Source organism: Maylandia zebra, linkage group LG20, assembly GCF_041146795.1.
Source record: "Maylandia zebra isolate NMK-2024a linkage group LG20, Mzebra_GT3a, whole genome shotgun sequence".
Taxonomy (NCBI): Eukaryota; Metazoa; Chordata; class Actinopteri; order Cichliformes; family Cichlidae; genus Maylandia; species Maylandia zebra.
In genome coordinates, this window is record NC_135186.1 from 35,795,626 (window position 1) to 35,815,704 (window position 20,079).

A 20,079-nucleotide genomic window follows, 5' to 3' on the forward strand; every position below is an offset into this window, starting at 1 on the left:
ACTTCCTCTCCTGTCTCCATCCGCTCAAGAAATGTTTAGATCTAATGAGCAGATTGGTGCATCTGTCAAGTATGCAGCTCAGGGAAACCAAAAGCCATTACTCAGCTTGTCCTACCTGTTTGATTTCTGCTGATGGCTGGGAAACCAAATACAGATTGACTTTCCCTTTACTGTGTCACGCATATTTTTCAAATTAAGGTGGTGCATTCTCAGCCCGCCTGAACATGTTTCACCTCAGTCAGAACCACTGACAGAAAACTTTACACCTTACTGAAATATTAGTAATAAGGCTGGTACTATTGTTTTAAAGTGTTTGCCAGAAGGCAACATTGAAACACTATGCTTCTACTAGTTGTTTACTGGTTTATCTGTTTTAAATGGACCTATAATTTTAAGTTTCCAGTTCAATATTTTATTCTTACACAGTGCGAGAACAGCGCTGCATGATTGACAGTTCAAAATAATTTAATTTATCTCACACTGTTATCTGTCTTGTTTATCTTAAATAACTTGTGGTAAATATAAATAACTCCTCCCTCTTAGCCCTGCCCTCCCTTTAAGGCCGCTTTCTTCTGATTGGTTGCCCCTCACAAACACAAGGTTTGAGCCACACTGAGTGGAAATTGCGTGTCCCTTCCTATGAGATTCTGCTGCATTTTGAGATTTTATTTGTTGCAGTAATTTTGTACGATGCCGCTATTCCGTCAGAAAACCTGATGATCCAACACATCAACATGTCCACTGGCATTGGCCTTATTTTGCTTTTTGGCTTTTGCTCACTCGTTTGGTTCAGGCTTGGAATAACTACGTGGTTATGTTTTGGATGGGATTGTGGGATCAAGAATTACGCTGACCCTGTGTGATTAAATGCAAAGTTGAGGCCCCGATTTATGATGAGTTGGGACTGAAAGGCCCATCCTCCTACAACCATAACTGATGACGCTGGAAATGTATCTCATTAAGACACCAGCAGCTTTAGTAAACAGTATTTGATGCCCTGGTCTTAACACATCTCACAGCTGTTATACTCAATCCAGATCTGCTTACCGAGGAGGCCACTCAAGGCCACTGAAATCACTGTTTCATTAGACAAGTTAGACTTGCCATGAAGTATTATCTCGGTAGAAGTGGCCATTAAGAGAATGACTGTGGCCATCGAGGGATGCGAGCCATCAGTGACAATGCTTATTATGCATTCAAGCTATGATTGTTGGTATTGAGCGTGCCAAGGAAACATTCCCACAGAATTACACCACCAGCAGAAGTCTGGATGCCTCACATATGGCACGTCGTCTCTGTGGCTTTATTCTGATTCTGACCAACAGTCTGAAACCTCAGGAGACGCGAAGATTCATCAGCTCAATCTTTCACAGTCCTGTTTTCAACATTCAACAAGCTTTTCTGTCCAGCAAAGTTGTAAAACTACAATTATGCCCAGAATCCCCATCCACAGATTTAACATTGTATAAAGAAAAGAAATGGAAAAAAAGTAATTATCAGTCCTGAGGGACGCCACCTAACTGAAACACAATAAATCACACAAGTGTTCCAGATTCGACACTTCAGCTTTTCAGTTCGTTAGAAAACACTATTTGGACATAAATCCTGTTTACTGTGGAGTGTTGATTTTCTCTTTAGGCTCCCAACAGGCTCTGAAACTGTCAATACCATCGACAAGGAGACAAATGGCCCTGTGCTCTGGACTCTAACAGCACCGCAGTGTCTGTTAAAATACCTGCTGTCTGCTTCGGTCCACAGAGCTCCTGAATCAGGTTTATTATTGGAGTGCTGTGTTATTTGCACTGCTGGCAGGTACGGCACTCACAGCAGAGACTGCAAAGACATCCTGACAGAAAGTATGAAGATAAGCTCTGACTGTCTTTCTAATTAAAGCAAAATGGATCTGCAAGAAGGTTTAAAAAACATATCAAGCGGTGATCAGCTGACAGAGATTATGGTTTTAACATGGATAACTGCCAGTTTATTCCTCAGACTGGACTTCATGCTTTAGGACTGTTTTCTTTACTACAGTGGATGCAAAAGTATTGGGCCCCCTTGAACTTTTCCACATTTTGTCACATTACAGCCACAAACATGAATCAGTTTTATTGTAATTCCACGTGAAAGACCAACACAAAGTGGTGCACACGTGAGAAGTGGAACGAAAATCAGACATGACTCCAAACATGTTTTACAAATAAATAACTGCAAAGTGGGGTGTGCGTAATTATTCAGCCCCTTTGGTCTGAGTGCAGTCAGTTGCACATAGACATTACCTGATGAGTGCTAATGACTAAATAGAGAGCACCTGTGTGTAATGTCAGTACAAATACAGCTGCTCTGTGACGGCCTCAGAGGTTGTCTAAGAGAATATTGGGAGCAACAACACCATGAAGTCCAAAGAACACAGCAGACAGGTCAGGGATAAAGTTATTGAGAAATTTAAAGCAGGCTTAGGCTACAAAAAGATTTCCCAAGCCCTGAACATCCCACGGAGCACTGTTCAAGCCATCATTCAGAAATGGAAGGAGTATGGCACAACTGTAAACCTACCAAGACAACCACCTAAACTCACAGGCCGAACAAGGAGAGCGCTGATCAGAAATGCAGCCCAGAGGCCCATGTTGGCCTTTATGGAAGAGCGGCAGGAAGAAAGCCATTGTTAACAGAAAACCATAACAAGTCCCGTTTGCAGTTTGCCACAAGCAATGTGGGGACACAGCAAACATGTGGAAGAAGCTGCTCTGGTCAGATGAGACCAAAATGGAACTTTGTGGCCAAAATGCAAAACGCTATGTGTGGAAAACTAACACTGCACATCACTCTGAACACACCATCCCAACTGTCAGATATGGTGGTGGCAGCATCATGCTCTGGGGGGCTTCTCTTCAGCAGGGACAGGGAAGCTGGTCAGAGTTGATGGGAAGATGGATGGAGCCAAATACAGGACAGTCTTGGAGTCTGCAAAAGACTTGAGACTGGGGCGGAGGTTCACCTTCCAGCATCAACAACCCGAAACATAAAGCCAGGGCAACACTGGGATGGTTTAAAACAAACATATCCATGTGTTAGAATGGCCCAGTCAAAGTCCAGATCTAAATCCAATCCAGAATCTGTGGCAAGATCTGAAAACTGCTGTTCACAAATGCTGTGCATCTAATCTGACTGAGCTGGAGCTGCTTTGCAAATAAGAATGAGCAAAGATTTTAGTCTGTAGATGTGCAAAGCTGGTAGAGACAGACCCTAAAAGACTGGCAGCTGGAATTGCAGCAAAGTGTTGTGGAGTTGAGTTTAATTCTCCAGGCCTTTCGAAGGTCTTTCAAGGTTTTTAGTGAAAAAGGAGAAAAGTCTGAGGTATCTCTAATTACACAAGAACTGGACTGAATATCAATGGTAACTGAATTTATGGATGGATGAATCCAAAATTAAAGTTTTTGGATCAAATTGGCGATACCTCTGGATTGGCAGACTGGGGTGGTGGTTCCCATCTTTAAGAAGGGGAACCAACTATAGGGGGATCACACCTCAGCCTCCCCGGGAAAGTCTGCCAGTGCTGGAAAAGAGAGTCCATCCGTGAGTCGAACCTCAGATAGAGGAGGAACACTGGACCAGCTCTTTATCCTCTCAGGGATACTCGAGGGTGCACAGAGTTTGCCCAACCAGTCTACATGTGCTTTGCAGACTTGGAGAAGGCATTCAAGCGTGTGATTTTGATTCCCAGTGCAACAGGCAGCCAACAAAGAAATTACAAGAACGATTCCTAAGCAAGATCTGTTAAAAGTAAAGGTCCTCCTATCAAATATGACTCACCAAGGTTGTTACAATTGTACAAATTTGCACGTATTTCCCATTTTACTGGAAAAATATGAAGAAATAAGGGGTGGCTCAAGATTTTTGCACAGCACTGTACCTCAGCGAGGATCATAAAAAACATAAAAAACCCACCAAGCACACATTTTCTCTTCTTTTTTTCTCCTCTCACTAAAACGTGAGCACTCTGACTGCATGACTCACTACATTATCCTCCTCTAATGTCTTCCATGGAGCAGCAAATTAGCTGACTGTGATGCTGCTTGTTCTCTCTCACTGCAGCTTTCTAATAATCAAGCCAATTCAGAGCATCCGAATATCTAAAAATCAAAAATGTGTGTCTTGAGTAACGGTCGCATCCACCTCAATAACAATATATAAATTTTCTGATTATTTTTTTTACTGAACAATGAAGAGAAAATCCTGCATTATGATTTAGAATATTAGTAAAGCAGTCAGTTGTACCTATGAGCCCTCGTGAGCCTTTAAGATCACACCAAACAGTTTATATAAGATTCTGAGCATCAAATTTGTAAGCTATGCATTTGTGATCTACAAATCACAAACTGATCTAAGAGGCATAGCAATGTCTCTTCATGTAAGACAGCACAAATTGAGCATAGCATTAGTTCAGGCAGGCCACAAAGTCAATGCCAGCTGCAGTCCTGCAAGATGAAGACTGTCCACTGTTTAAGACGCCTTTTTGCAGCAAGCTACTGTGAAACCCACCTCCACTATTTTCTTTTTGTGCTGTCACTGATGCCTGCTCTGTGCTGCAACAGTGTAAATGCAATGGTGGGGAGGAACAGGCCAGTGTCACCAAATATAATTCACTGCAGGTGGAAATAACCAAATTAACCTGACTAAATCAGTGATGTACAAAACAGAAGAGAGATAATCAAGGACTAAACACTCTCCTTTCTGAAAGCAGGTCTTCCATTATTGCAACATCAGCAACCTTGGCTTCCTGTTTTTAGCTAGCACTTTTAAAGGATCATTAATGTTGTATTGTTCAAAAAATTCATGGAAAGTTCACAGTCTGGTTGAGAGCTGTGAAACCAGCAGGAAAGCCACACATAGACTTGGAAATAAGGTCAAAGTTCCATACCAAAGTAAGGTTTTATTACTGGACACAGCATACGCTTTACCTGTCCTCACTGCCTTACCTCTGAAAAACCAGCAGTTTCTGATGCAATGGCAAATATATATGAAATTTCATCGAGAGATCAACACGACTATACTTCACAGATACTTAACAAACCTCTGGGTGAATCCAGAACAACCTGCTGTCAGTCAGTTTCTATAACTGTAACTTTGTTTCCTTTAAAAATGTTACAATGTTTTCCCATTAATCCCAGTTTTTCTTGATCTTCTTCTGCAGATGAAGGAACAACAGAATATCGAGTTTTTTGACAGGATGCTCTTGAATAAAAACAGACATGATAATGATTGAAGTAAGTCAGAGCATTAATGATGAGGCGTGGTGTGGGTTGCAAAGCAGCTTGCACAGTGCAACAGGGTAAGAAAATTAAACGCTGGACCCTTTCTTCCAAAAGAGTTGACATATACAGCTCAATTTTGACCTTTTTAGCAATTCAAAGGTGAGGTAGGCTAGCTGTACTGGTCAGTCACCATTTCCATGTTTAAAAGTGTGAGAGAGAACAAAAGAAATCAGAATGCATGTGCAGTTTACCCAGCAGAGACATTACTCAAAAATGGGGGATTTTATACATTCTCTGCAGGTACTTATTAGTGGCAGAGAGAGCAAAATACACACCGCTGTGTTTCATTGTCTCTTTCAGGGTCTCAAATCAATAAACCTGAAGGTCCAGTCGGAGTAAGATTGATTCTTCCAGAGTGCTACAGAGGTTCAGCTCAGGATGAAAAGTGTGGCACAGAAACCATCGTACTGGAGGACGGCTGCTGCCACCGAAACACAATGACAGGAAAATACTGCAGCTAGACATGTGAACAGTGTGTGTGTGTGTGTGTCTGCGTGCATGTGTGCGTGCGTGCATGTGTGCGTGCGTGTTTGTATGAGAAAGAGAGACGGTGATGAATGTGTGTGCTAGCCACCCTGCAGGGTAATTCATTTCTCAACCTGAACAACACTTAATGTCAGACTGAACAGGATTAATAGAGGACCACAGCCAAGACAAATACACACACACACACACACACACACACACACACACACACACACACACACACATTCCCGAACAGAGCGACTTTGGCCTCACTATTTCATCTGAAATCAAATTTTCCATGGTTTTGCAGGAAGTGATGTCATTGGGTGTTGAGCAGTAAGCCCTGATACCACAGTGACATCATCTCTGGAGGACCAATGAGATCACACACTGACCTTCAGGCATTACTGACCTTTGAGTACTCAAAGGTTTTAATTTGATGACAAAATGCAGAAACACTGAGGGCGAACTGAGAAGGTCACTTCCCTCAAACAATTAAATAAAACAACATTAAAGCTGTTTCCATTCCAGCTAGGTAAAGATGGAAGGGTTTTACTTATTTATTTTTCCCACTGTATGATCTCCAAAATTATTTATTTATTTACTTTTTTTTAATTTTTTTTTTTTTTAATTTTTTTTATTTATTTACTGAATTCCCAAATTTTCTCAGAGATCATGGTAGCTGTAAAAACTGAACTTTTTAAGAAACAAGCACGGATTTGGTGTCTGTGTTTGGAAATGAAAAATAAAATAAATAAATAAAATACTTAACTTTTAGTAAAATTAAATCAAAGATAAACAGGAAACTATTTTATTGGGTTTTCTTTAGAAATAAATGATGTTTTTAGTCTTATCATTCTCTTCAAAGCAACCCTCGAAGCTAAAAAATGAAAGTAATTTAGAACAATGTTAAAATATTCAACTGTCCAGTAAAAACAAACATGTTTACAGCCTGATACAAAATAAAATGGTCTTTATAGCTGTATGCCTTTAACTGTGTGGTAAAAGATTAAAAAATCTTTTTAGAGCTTAAAATTATCCTTTTTTTTTTTATTGCCTGCTCTATTAAACACGACATTGAAGGCTATCATGGAGGCTTCCATTGCTCACATGCTAAAGGAGTTTTATCATACAGCACTGTAATTTATCCACATCACACATGCTGGCCAAGGTTGTCAGTAAGAGAAAACACATCTGCTACAGTGCTAAACCAGAACCCTTTTTCATTCGCTAATGCTAGATCTGTTTCCACACAAGTGCTGATGGTAACTGATCTCAGAACAGTCGATGCAGAGCCAGTGGCAGATTAACTAGTACACTAGCCTACCCTCAGTTTCCAATTAAACAGCAGGAGTTTAACCAACAACCAAAAGAAGGCCTCAGGACAGACACACCCATGAAAACAACAGATGCTTTAGCTTTCAGTGGAATCAAAGGCAAGCGGAGTTCATCCTGCTTCCAGCACAATAACCAACTGCAGCCACACGGTGTCCGTAACCTTAGTAAGGCTGGAGCAAACAGGCAATGAGAGAAGATTATGGGACAGAATTCGGTTTGCGATGCTTTCACTTTGATCTGTCTCCCCAATGTGATGTTTGTATTGTATGTACGGTCGGCAAGATCTGTCATCTCGGTTGTGGGCAAAAGACCTGCAACTGACAAATAAAGGCCATCTCATCTCATCTCATTTTAATTGATAGCTATAATTAGATTTCACTGGAAAAACACTACTTGCCTTGCTTCCCCTGACAGACAACCACTGACGTTACATCATGTTACCTCTGTCTTTTATATAGACTCTATGCAGCTGTCATCATCTTTCCATACTGTAAAAATCAATCACAGTTTCTCATGAACAGTCCTCACACTCAGGTTTAGCTGTCTGAATGCTGTCTGAAAAAAAGCTGTTTAACAGTTGAGTGGTCTTTGATCCGATACTTCAGTATCTTTGTCCAGACTGCATTACTAGGCACAAACCATGAGAGTGAATGGAGGCCATTATCAAACTGACTGAGTCGCACCTACACCTCAGTATAGAGGTCCTGAAGATGTGGCAGTGATTTCCTCAGCAGTGTGAACTGCCCTGCTCAGTTTATGTCTTTCCTCTGTCACAGTGTTTCAGAAACAGGAGTAGATACAGTGAGTGAAAATCTGCTCAGTGGTGTTTCTGTAAAATATGGTAAAAGAGGGGAGGTCCACTTTCCTCAGCCTGCAGAGGGAGCAAAGGTGTTGTTGGGTCTTCACTCCATAAGTGAGTAAGTCACGAGTCAGAGTGAGGTGAAACAGGGTGGGTCCAGATCAGTTGGGAGGTATGACTTGATTCATGACCAGCTTCTTAAAGCATTTCATGACTGTGGGGGTCAAGGCCAACAGCTGTTCATAGAGACTTGATTTCAGGTCTTGAGTCAGATGTACTATGGTGGTGCTTTTAAAACAGAATGGCGATCTGGCTTGGCTGGAGGAGATACTGAGCATGTCCATGAAGGCATCCTGCTTTTCTACACAGCTCTTAAGCACACAACCTGGGATGTGATCTGGACCAGCAGCACCCTGGCTGCTAGGAGGCAGTGCTTATCTTTGTAGTGCTCTGTTGTCTGTGTGTGCCTCATGTCTTTGGTGTTGGTGATTGGACAACGTTTTTCCCATGAGGCTTTTTAGACTCCCTGATTTCTCTTTTTAGGTTGTTTCTTGCTGTCTTATATCACCAGCTGTAAACGCAGCATCACAGAGCCTCAACAAGGAGCAGATCTCCCCAGTTAGCCAAGGTGTATTGGTGGAATGCAGCTTGACAGATTTAATAACAGTCACGTCATCATTGCATTTTTTAATAAATCCAATCACACCCTCAGTATATGGCTCAAGGTCTACGCAGTCCCCAGTTGTTACTGTCTTTTTTGAAAATGCACCACTGTGTGCACTCAAAGCTGTCCTGTAAAGGTAGAAAAGCCTCCACACACAATGTCCTTCTCTACCAGGGGCTCTTCTCTTCTCTGTACGCTGAAGGGACAGTGAGATAATCAGAGCTGCCAATATGAGGCAAACAGGGCTCCAGTCAATGCATTTTTAATGTTTGAATACATGTGAACATATCTTCTCTCTTGCTGTGCATATAACATGCTGGTAGAAATGGAGTAAAACAGACTTAATATTAGCCTTGTTGAAATCCTCGGTGAAATGCATCTGGATTGACTGTCTGTAGCTGAGTGCTGGAAAGTACTTTTATCGCCTGCTGGAGCGGGGACAATTTTCTGGGAAAAAAGTGCTGCTTTTAACCCTCCTCATGTTAAACTTGCATTTCACATATTCCCTTCAAGAAAGAAAATCTCCCACAAAAAAAACTATTTCATTCTCATCCCAAGATAAAAACTTAAGCATTTTAACCTCTCCTCCAGAGAAACAACTCCTGGGCTGACTCATTGTGCTAGATCACACTTCTCTCTTTCTCATGTTTCCACGTGCACGTATTTCTATTCTCAGGCTGTAATGAGTCACCAAAGAGAAAATATATCAGAGTACAGCCACATACGGGTGAGATGTGATGCTTTTATTTGTCCCCTTACAGTTTGATTGCATCTGTGAGATTCTTAAGAGAAGTGAAAACAGATCAAACCGTCAGTGAGCTTTGGGATTCCTCCACACCTCTAACAGCTCTTGCTTATTTGAAATGATGCACGGCAATCACCTGACTATTTGTCATTCAGGGATAACAGTGACACAGGCACAACTGCTATTTTTGGTATCGATTTGATTTATGAGATGAAACATTATCAGTTTGCCAGATATGAACCTTTAATGATTTGAACTCTGCACAAAAACAAAAATAACACATTTTAGACATCTTTTATTTTGAAACTGGGTTTCTATGGAGACCTGGAGTGTAAACGTGCCTGTCTTTAAAGCTCTTTAAGTCAACTTCCACTGTTTACATTTGCTATATAAATAAAACAGGCAGCAACACAAAAAGATTATAATGTAAAAAATATTTAACACAATGGGGCTGAATCCATTATTTAAATGCAGATATGGGCAGTCCGATTACTTTCGGATTTAAACAAAACAAAAGTAATCTGATTACTTTTTCAAGTAACAAGTAAAGTAAGGGATTACTATTGCAAAAAAGTAATTAGATTACTGTTACTTTCCCGTAAGCACGCTGTGTTACTGCGTTACTAATTGGTGATTTTGTTTGTGAGAGCGTCTCATGACAATGACGTACGAGTGCGTGACGCTCATGGCATCAACAGACGTGTGCAGATCAACAGTGGCTAATATGGAGGGAGAGAGAGAGTACGACCATGCAGCAGTCAAAGCGTGGAAGTACTGACATTACCTGTCCTTCTCCGTTAACACCACAGGAGTTATCAGAAAAGCACAAAAGTTTCAGAAAAGCAGGACTCTCCACACTTCATACACAACTTTCTACAAAGGCACCATTGAAAACATCCTGACACAAAGTTTTGCAGCTTGGTTTGGCAGCTGCAAGTCCTGCGAGAAGCGTCAACTTAATAGGATTGTTAAGACTGCCAGGAGGATTGTTGGTGCCCCTCTCTCACCACTGGAGGAGATCTACAAACAGCGCTGCATACGCAGACCTATCTCCATCATCAGAGACCCCCACCACCCCTCTCGTGGCCTGTTCACCCTCCTGCCGTCTGGCAAGAGGTACGGGAGCATCAGCTGCAGAACCACCAGGATGCTGGAGGGTTCTTTGCACAAGCGGTGAGACGGATAAATGGACTGTGCCCCCTCCCCACCCACACAGCCACCCACACAGCTACACTGTAAGATCAACAAGCAGACTGTGTTGCCCCTGTCCCCACACACACACACACACACACACACACACACACACACACACACACACACACACACACACACACACACACACACACACTCCCCAGATACACACACTACCTAATTTAACCATCCCCTTCTGTGAAAGGACTGCTGCTGTCTACCTGAACAAACGTGACTGGAATTTGTTTTAGATTTGATGCTATTTATGTCTTTTTTTGCTGCTCTTTTTTAAACTTATTCTTTTTAAACTGTATTGCTTATTGCACTGTAGAGGCAGGTGAGAAACAGTATTTCGTTTCAGACTGGGTAACACCATACGAAATGACAATAAACTTCTTGAGTCTTCAGTCTACTTTAAGGCTGTAAAAGAACCTTTTCCATAAGTATTTAGTCCGTAAAAAGTGACAAAAACATTAGCGTCCACTGTGCACTCTACGTGGGAAGAAACCCTCTTTCTAGAGCGAAAAATGTAATTTCAAATCAGAGCAAACACCAAGCAAGTCGCCGAAATGTGAAATTCACAGAGAAACGCCCACTGACATGACCACTGCAGCACCGGGCAAACCTCCCCCGCCCCACTCCTGCTAAACAGGTGAAAATAGATTTAAGAGCGACAGGAATCTTTGATTGTATTTATTATTTCATCTGCTCGACAGACTGAGTGTAATCACAAAACATTATTTTATTTTATATGCTGGAATATGCAGAAAACAGGTTTAAATGTTAAAGAATTTCTTCCAGTCAAAGAGTTGCATATAATTAAATTTTTGCTTAATTCAAAGTGAAAAGAGTAAAACTAATAAAACAGTTTTTCATTTGATTCAATTGTATATGATGGATTATGCAGAAAAAGTAGAATTGGGCTGAAAGGTCTCTCGCTTTATTACGTATTCAGGTTGTGTATTATGTTTTTTAAAAAGGAAGTAATAAAGTAACAAATTACTTATGAAAATAAGTAATCAGTAAAGTAACAGGATTACTTTCCTGGAGAAGTAATCAGTAATTAGTTACCAATTACTTTTTTCAGCAACCATGGCGCTGGGGGTTGGGAAGCGCATCTGTAACCGGAAGGTCGCCGGTTCGATCCCCGGGCTCTCTGTCCTGGTCGTTGTGTCCGTGGGCAAGACACTTCACCTGCCGCCTACTGGTGATGGCCAGAGGGGCCGATGGAGCGATATGGCAGCCTCGCTTCTGTCAGTCTGCCCCAGGGCAGCTGTGGCTACAACTGTAGCTGCCTCCACCAGTGTGTGAATGCGAGACTGAATGAACAGTGGAATTGTAAAGCGCTATATAAATGCAATCCATTATTATTATTATTCAAGTAACTTGACCAACACTGTTTAAATGTCTGAAAATAATTTATAGGTAATCAGTCTGTATGACTTCCTCTGCTATGCTATATGGTTGTCTAAACAAAGAGAACTGTCCCATATGGAAAAGAAATAGAAAAAACGACTTGCATAAGATGTGGCCAACTTCATATAGTGAATCATGTAAGGCTTATATGATTTACTCATGAAAGTGGCCACTTTCATATATTGTTATAGGAAGTATCCAAAGGATACAAGTTTCATTTATATGATTTTTCAAGGGCTCTTATATCTGTTTTCACTCTTTATGCTTTTCATACAAGTTTCACACCAGACAGACACAAACTTTATAAGATTTATATAAATCTTTTCCATATCGGGTGACCAAGCAGATGATTCTAATCACACTGATAAATGTGGCCATCTTCACATGATGGCTCGCTTTATGGACATGCAGAATCTAAAAGTAAGAAATGCATGAACTAATAAAACTAATGGGTGGAAACATAATTCATGCTGCTGTCTGCCTGGAGCAGATATTCTACCTTTCTTTCAGACAATGAAGAAGAAGCTGAGAAACATCATTAAAACCCAGCACCTTCTCCTGGGTGGAGGAATTTGACTGACTGTCTATGAGAAACTCTTCCAGTATATTCCTGCCCTACGCAAATGTTCACATCACAGCTGCATCTTCAACCCTAAAGTGTCTGAAAAGTAAAACATGAATTGCTCATTTTTAAGTAAGGAAAGTAAAAGGAGGCCGTTGCTCAGAAAGCCTTGTTAATGCGACGTCTCTGAGGCTGCACAAAGAGTCCTAACTGGCCGCTCTGATGTGTGCAGTTTTATTTGGATGTAATTTGTGATTTAATTACAGTAAACATGGTATGAAGGGTTGCTGTGATTTAATGCTGGGGGTTCGTGAAATGCCAAAAAGCTTTTAGTATAAAGCAGCTGTGGACGTCAGCCTTTAACAGCTCTGTGTGACACCAAGCCTTTTTGGAAAAGTGGTGGAAGTTGAAAATGTGTTGAGCAAATTAAAGCAGACAGGAGAGCTGCAGCCCACAGGCTCACTGTGCATGTAGGTTCTGCCAAGTGTCATATTTTTATCATGTAGTCGTACTTATTTTTTGAAGTGGAGCCCATAAAATCAAGCCAATCAGCTAACAGCAGCTCCTGTTTGTAACATACCTGTGGATGCACAGACAGCCGTCAGTGAAGCTAAAGAAACCCTTAAAATGTGTGAATGAGTTCTTGTTTTATACTCTCTGCAATGAACCGTGAGTTAAATTCCCTGAATATTTTATTCCCCATCTCTTCTACTAATCCTGCACAACCACACTGCCTCTAATGAATGAATCAAACACACAGAAAACTCTCCTGAACAAAGCACACAGTGATGATCCGTTTTTGACCACTCAAGCCTCTTGTTGAACCTGCATAATTAAGAACTGAACTTTATTCAGCCAGACCAAAGCACCTATTATGGATGCAATAAAGGTTCAAATTTGTTCCAGTTGGCCTGTTGTGAAGCCCACCTTTAAAATCACACAGCATCTGCTTGAGCACCAGTTTTTAAGGAAGTACCTTTTCCCCTCTATGTATAATGCAGTTATGCACACACAACACAACAACACTGGAAACACAAGCAGACTTTTAAGAATGTAACAAATGTGCACACAGCTAAAGATCTAACCCCGTGTCTTTAACTCGGTATTCTCACATTATTCTCAGTGTAAAATAATATAGTTTGTCAGATGTCACTTGGGGCTTGATGCCAACATCTTGATGTACCACCTTTGGAGGTGCACAGGTACAGCTGGTACAAGTCGAGCACGGCTTAAATTTTTCACACCGTGTGTGTTAATAAAGTCGACGGTTCTCTGGTGAATTCAAATTCAAAGGGAAAGTCTTAAGTTTTAGCCTTTCAGATACTGGTTATGTGTGCATGGTTATTGAGTGGGATATCTGACTGTGTGTCATGTGTTTGTATTTTAGTGCATTCCAGCTGAAGTTGGAGGTTGGAATTTCCAAGTTCCCAGTTGGAGCAGCCCCACTACCCCGACTTAACAATCCGGGATGGCGACAGTGAACGTAAACAGCAGCAACCCTAAAACCTTTCATCTGGATTCCCACTGTTGTGTATTTGTGACTCACTAAATAAACCATATGCAGAGCACTGACCATGAATGTGGTGCAGCAGAGTTTTTAATCACAGAAAAACACCACACAGCACCGTCCGTCACTATCAGTGCATTTTAGTGCCAAAGCTGGAGAAACAAGGAAGAACAGGATTTCTGTTCCTCCTCGGCGAGGCTGAGATCACAGCCTCAGACGTAGCGACGTGTTGCTGACGTAGCCTGTATGTGCTGTGTGCTTGGCTTTAGTAACTTTGAAACGGAGACGTGCGTTTACTTATTGGAAAGAGGTCGTTTCCTTGCTTAGTGCTGCTTTGCCTTTGTTCCATCTCTCGCTGAGTGAGTCTCCTCAGAGCAGGATTCATAGTGCTGGTGTAGTTTGGTGATCAGTGAGATGTTGGGGTGGTGTTGCTTACATCTGCTTCACCAAAGCTTTTTCTCTGTCTGTACGACCACACGAGACATGTTGGGTAGCCTGGAGAACGTTTGGGGCATGTGAGCAGTTTAGCTACATAGCGTGTTAGCAACACTGCCATCTTTGGAACAACACATCTGGGTTTAAATCCCTCGTTTGAAGCAGCATAAACATTGAATTTTATATTGTAACTATAAGTATTTCAGTGTTAGATTAGCAGTTAGCTATGTTGAAGCTACATCGCAGACAGAGACAAAGCATAATTGAAGCGGCGGTAACCAACACTGACAATGAGAAACTTACATTAACGATACCGATTAATCCTCCCTCCCTGTGTGGATCATGCAGAGAAGTAAAATGCAGGCGACCCTGCATGAGCAGGCAACCACATGCCGCCTGGACGCAGTGGCCCATTCAGTGCATATAGATCAGAAATACATCGCTGAGGCTGTATTGCCAGAGATGCAGGAATGGCTCCGGTTTGTTAAGGAGGAACAGAAATCCAGTTTTTCTTTGCTTTTCCAACTTTAAAACCAGAACACGCTTAACTCGGGAGTGACGTCACTCTCAGCCCCAACATCCAACTTCCAAGGCAAATGAAACAGCATTACTTTATTGTGAACTGCATAAAAGTATGAAATAGTGTCTGGAGTCTGGAGTGGGTGGATGTCATGTCTCCTGCAGCTAAAGCAAACTGAGAACTCTCCTGAAGCGCTTTCTCCTGTTGTTTGTGGCATGTGAGAGAAGACAACTCTACAAGCAGCTGATGCGATTCTCCTGGCACTGTCCGGAGGTCTGATGTGTGAAAAAAGGCCGGTGCTGAACTATTTGTGGCATCTTAATGTGGGCAAAATGCTGATAAATGAACTGCATCTCAGAGTAAAATAGCTGTAAAGTAGCTGGAGAGCTGCTGTCAGATATAAACTGTTCCTGCTGCTTTCTTCCACACACGCACCAGCACACAGACGACCCCTCAACCCATCCATCAGAGGAAGCTTGTTCCTATTCAATGAGCTGCAAATTAGACTGACCCTTTCCTAGAACCTCCCCAACCCACACCGACACACACACCGACACACACAATCCGAGCATGCTCTCTGCCCTCTCGCTCTATTCGTCTTGGCTGGCTGGCTCTCTTCTTTGTTTTCACTTTGCCTCCCATCTTTAGAGGCCCTGTCATGGCCTGACACACAGACCGGCCATCGGTCAGACCACACAGACACACACACACATACGCACACACATTCACAGCAGACAGACATGGGAAACGAGGGGGAGAGGGTCATTAGCTCTACAATAGAGGCAGAAAAGGCAGCAGAACAGTTAAAGCAGACGCTGATGGATGGAGGGATGGACAGATGGGTGAAGATGGTGGGTGTACAGGGATGGAGGCACGGACGGAGGACAGGCTGGCTGGATCGATGAATGAGCAGACAGTTGGGAGTTTAGGTGGAGGAGAGGATGAATGGATGTGTCTGGATGCAAATATGCAAACATGCACTGAGAAATGTGAAAAAATGATTATAGCGATACATGCATCGTGCTTCAGTCACACTGTGAGGGGAAAATTCACGTATCGTCGAAACGCGGTGGAGGCTGTTGCACCTGTTGCATCATGTTGCCAAGACTCGTGGCACTTTGTCAAACAGTGCGAACCGCTGCTATTATGACTGATTTATGAAACAGGACTACACTGAAGCACAGTTCCTGTGAGCTCACACGTTATTTAATCAGCTTATTAGCCGTTTCCAGGTCCAGATACTTGGAAGCATTGAAAAACGACCCCACAGGCTTTTTCGAAAACCTTCGTCTACGGGTGTGCAGCACGTGAGTCATGCTAATAAAAACCCAGAGAGGCTGAGAACAACAAATAAAGTGTTTTTGGATGTTTATGTCGGGTCAGAAAAAAAAACTTACGCAGGAGATGCTTGGACGTGGAAACTGAGTCATTTTAACAAGTGAGGCGTTTAAAATATTAGTGCTCAAGTTTTCAACTATATCAAATATGTTTATGCAGATGAAATACAATCATAACTTACTTCAAAATCAAGAATATGGGTTGGTGCAAATCATACAAAAAAGAAAAGAAAATGCTTTTCAGTGAAAATACAGAAACTTTGTTTAATCGCCTTTTGCAATCTGTCCTCGTACAACATGGAAAATGTGGCAGTGATACCCAACATTATTATCCTGTTCTTGACTGGAGGAAATCTGGAGCAGGACAGGCACAAAGAGCACTCTACTAATTAACAAGCTGATGCTTGAAACCTGTTTTGGTAAACAGAGAGCTGAACGTGATGGATCTACATTCCTGCCCAGCAAGCGATGAGTAGACTTAAGGAATCCAGGAATTCCTCTAAAATAACCTTCCATTGGCAATATTCCCATCAGATATGGGAGCCACCTGTCGTCTACAAACACTGACTGATGAACGGGTATCATTAAAGTTGCAAGTGGCCTAACCCATCTCCCCAAAGAGCCAATCATCTGCTTTAAAATAGCCCAACCAGATAAACAAACAAACCAATCATTTTGTTGCATCAAAGCAAGAGAACTCCTAAGGTTCCCAACAGTTTCAACCATGTGGTGGGAAGATGAGCGATAGCCCCATGAAGTCTGGACCCTAGACCCTAACTACCCGAACAATTAAAAATAACAAAGGGTCAACTGGAAACCAAGTTACTCTGAACTGAAAAACCTCTTAGGTGAGAAGTGAAATGTCTCCAGAAAACCTAAAGAAGTTGAATATTTAAGAACACCTATCCACCTATGATCTGGATTACTGAGAACCTGCTACTATATACAATCAATATGCACAAATCGAACCTACAGAAAAGGCTAATAGTTGTGTGTGATGTGCCTGCATTGCTCTGCATTTTAAAACACTAGTTTTCTTTAAGAAAAGGAGAAGAAATGATGCAGTCGTCTTTCAGAGGGGTTTGCAGTTACGTACAGCATAGATGTAATGTTGATTTAAGGTTCACTAAAGTGAACTTTAGCTTGGTGGTCGAATGAATGTGAAACTGCGTGCGTGTGTTATATCAGGGCGTAGTCACCGAACATTTTTATCTATTCATAAGCTTTTTAATGTTCTGTTTACCATTGAAACTAGAGTTGTGGTTCTCTGCCGGTTCACTGATTAGCCTGGTCTCACTACCCTGGAATAACTCCCTCATGATGTTATCAAGATGGCTGCCAAGTGGAGCGGCTTGCCAAGAAAGGTTTGGTCACTTTGGCTTTAAAAAGATGTTCACGCTGCAGTGCACGCGTGAAAAGAGCTTTCACTTTTCAGCAAACGACACGATCGATGAACTGTTTGAATTGTATTACTTTCCACTCTTTCGCGGTCACACTGTGCAGTGAAACATGTCTTCTTATGCACAGACTGAGTGCATAAATCTCTGCACTCCACCTTTGGGTGGGTATATAGTGGAAAAAATTAACAGTTGAAAATCTGAAGCAGTACGAAATGGCTGATTCACTTTATAGTGACTGAGTCAAGAACTCGAACACACCCCAGGGGCATTAAAGTTCCTCATCTGCCTCCGTGAGCTGCGAGTCAGTGCTACTGCTGAAGCTCCATCTTCTCCCGTGTGCACAGATGTTACCGTCAAAGTTTTCATCAGTTTTCAGCCTCAGAACTTCCAGCATTAACAGCAACAGTGACACTGTGGAATAAAAAAGTGTTGTGGGTATGCTGCATGTGTACTTTCAAACTTTGCTCTCCAAATTTGCCTCCAGCAGCTTTAACTTGAAAAACAAAACGGAGAAATGCTGTCGACGTCCGCTGGCTCCAAATCAGCCGTTACTAAGCAACAGCCAACAGGCTGAGGACTGTACAGCTACAGTAGCTATAACCGGAAACTGTGCATGTGTGCGTGTGTGTGTGTGTGGTCAGAGACCTAGGTCCTCTTGGGGGGCGACAGCAGTGGATCGAAAAAGAGACGAGCAGGGATGTATGTTCGTAACCATAGCAACAGTGAAGTCCAATTTGTGTTTAAATAAATTCATAGCGAGTGCGGCTAATTAGCCCACAGGCACACACACACACACACACACACACACACACACACACACACACACACACACACACAGTAGTGAGAGCAGGTGAGCAAAGTTAAGTGCACAGTGTTCAACGTCCTGGGGCTTATTGATAACTCCGCTCCTCTCCTGTCTCTTCATCTTCTCTTCTCCTTTAGTTTTCTGTCTCCGTCTCTCTCTTAGCACTTCTCGATTCCCAGCCTCAGTTCTTCAAAGCTGTCGCCACAACGTAAGCCACTGGGAGAGCACACATTCAGTAAAAGCTTAGGGACTTTCCAAACTTTCCTGTAAAAAGATTCTGAGATAAGCCCCTGAATTCTGGGGATGTGCACAACCCTTCAGATACCTCAGTGAGGAGGTGCAACAGTATGGATGGAACAACTCTGAGCAGTGCACCTGTGCCAATTATCCACTCTTAACATCTTTCCAGTGCTCCTAGCAAAGTCATGTCCTCAAACCACAAACCAGGGATTCTCAACAACGACCTCCACATGTCCATCAAACAGGACTCGAGGCTTCAAACTTTTGTTTTTGATAAAGCTTTTATTTAGGGATGTATCAGGTGACCCTGAACAATACTGCTAGCCGGTCTTTAAGTGATGACGTATGAACTATGGTTTTGGGTCCAAACTACTCTGTGTTTATTAAGGCTGTTGTGTTTTTAACATGTTGTAATTCTTTGTATGTTGTCCTATTTAATCTGAACAAACCCTTAAAAGAAGTCAGTGATCACTGTTGGCCTCTCTCTGTTTTTATTACTACTGTTTATTTTAAAACTCAGTTTAAAACTTTACATTGTAGTGTACGATGAAGTTCGGTCCGTTTACAGCATCCTGCCATGCGATTGCATTTGTCTCTAACCATCGGGAACCCTCACGTTCACTTTTATTGAGTGGAAAAAAGTTAGCGTTCATGCTCCAGCTTCACTGTGTTTATGTTATGCTAACATAGCTGTGTCGCTAGCAATCACGTAGCACATCGTTATATACCAGCTAGCCCAACTTCAGTTTTCTGTCTTCATTTATGTTGGAAGTGACAGCAGAGCTGTACGTTTGAAATTTTCAGAAATCTCTCAGTCAGAACATGCTATATCATGCTTAGGTGGAAACTAGCAAGCTAACTTCCTGCTAACTTCTAACTCTGTTAAACTTCATAAATCCTGTTTTTGTTGATGCCTGGCTGTTAAACTTAATTGTTACACCTGGTAAAGCAGCAACGCTGATGATTTTATTACTGATGAAATGATTTAGACAGTTTGTAACTCTCAGTGATGCTGCAGTGTTCGTTTGACTTTGGGACCTGAAGCGGACACAGCTAATGACGTCAGACTTAAAGACAGGTAGAATCAGGCTGGTTGCTTTCCATAATGCACCGAATATTTCTTGTCTACTTCCCTGCTGTCACTCATTTATTTGCGACTATTATTACCTGTTTTTTCTCTCTCTTCCATAGTTTGTGCTTAATCCCATCTCTCTTTGCTCCTCTGTTTCGGCTTCTTGTTCTATAAGCAATCAACTGGTCATGGTGGTTCTTGGCTCTTCCAGTGGGATCATCCTGTAAAAAGGGAGTTCTGTCTCCTCACCATCACCAGATACTTGCTCTGA